Raw genomic sequence first — 1,357 nt, forward strand, 5'->3', positions numbered from 1 at the left:
AAGAGACAGTGAACCTCTCTATCAGTAGTAATAATACAGTGTGTGATCTCCTGTCCCAGCCCAAAAGAAGAGACAGTGAGCCTGTCTCTCAATCATAATAATACAGTGTGTGATCTCCTGTCTCAGCCTGGGGAACAGACAGCAAACCTGTCTCTCAATAATAATAATCCAGTGTGTGATCTCCAGTCTTAGCCTGAGGAACAGACAGTGATCCTGTCTCTCAATAATAATACCCTAGTGTGGAATGTCCTGTCCCAGTCTGAGGATCAAACAATGAGCATGTCACTCAGTAATAATAGAATAGTGCGTGATCTCCTGTACTATTCTGAGGAACAGACAGTGAGCCTGTCTCTCAATAATAATAATACAGTGTGTGACCTCCTATCCCAGCCTGAGGAACAGACAGTGAGCCTGTCTCTCAATAATAATAATACAGTGTGTGACCTCCTGTCCCAGCCTGGGGAAGAGACAGTGAGCCTGCCACTCAATAATAATATTACAGTGTGTGATCTCCTGTCCCAGCCAGGGATCAGACAGTAAATCTGTCTCATAATAATAGTAATCCACTGTCTTAGCCTGAGGAACAGACAGTGATCCTGTCTCTCAATAATAATAAAAATACAGAGTGTGACGTCCTGTCCCAGCCTGAGGAACAGACAGTGAGCCTGTCTCTCAATAATAATAATAATACAGTGTGTGACCTCCTGTCCCAGCCTGAGGATCAGACAGTGAGCCTGTCTCTCAATAATAATAATACAGTGTGTGTCCTCCTGTCCCAGCTTGGGGAACAATAAGCCAGACTCTCAACAATAATAATACAGTGTGATCTACTGTCCCAGCCTGAGGAACAGTGAGCTTGTCTCTCAATAATAATAATACAGTATGATCTCCTGTCCCAGCCTGAGGAACAGACAGTGAGCCTCTCTCTCAATAATAATAATAAAGTGTGTGACCTCCTGTCCCTGCCTGAGGAACAGCGAGCCCGTCTCTTAATAATAATAATACAGTGTGATCTCCTGTCCCAGCCTGAGGAACAGTGAGCCCGACTCTCAATAATAATAATACAGTGTGTGATCTCCTGTCTTAGCCTGAGGAACTGACAGTGAACCTGTCTCTCAATAATAATAACCTTGTGTGGAATGTCCTGTCCCAGTCTGAGGAGAAAACAGCGAGCATTTCTCTCAATAATAATAGAACAGTGTGTGATCTTTAGTCCCAGCAAGAGGAACAGACAGTGAGCCTATATCTCAATAACAATAATACAGTGCGTGATCACCTGTACTAGCCTGAGGAACAGACAGTGAACCTGTCTCTCAATAATAATAATACAGTGTGTGACCTCCTGTCCCAGCCTGAG

The sequence above is a fragment of the Atractosteus spatula genome (assembly GCF_055471065.1).
Source record: "Atractosteus spatula isolate fAtrSpa1 chromosome 10 unlocalized genomic scaffold, fAtrSpa1.hap1 SUPER_10_unloc_7, whole genome shotgun sequence".
Taxonomy (NCBI): Eukaryota; Metazoa; Chordata; class Actinopteri; order Semionotiformes; family Lepisosteidae; genus Atractosteus; species Atractosteus spatula.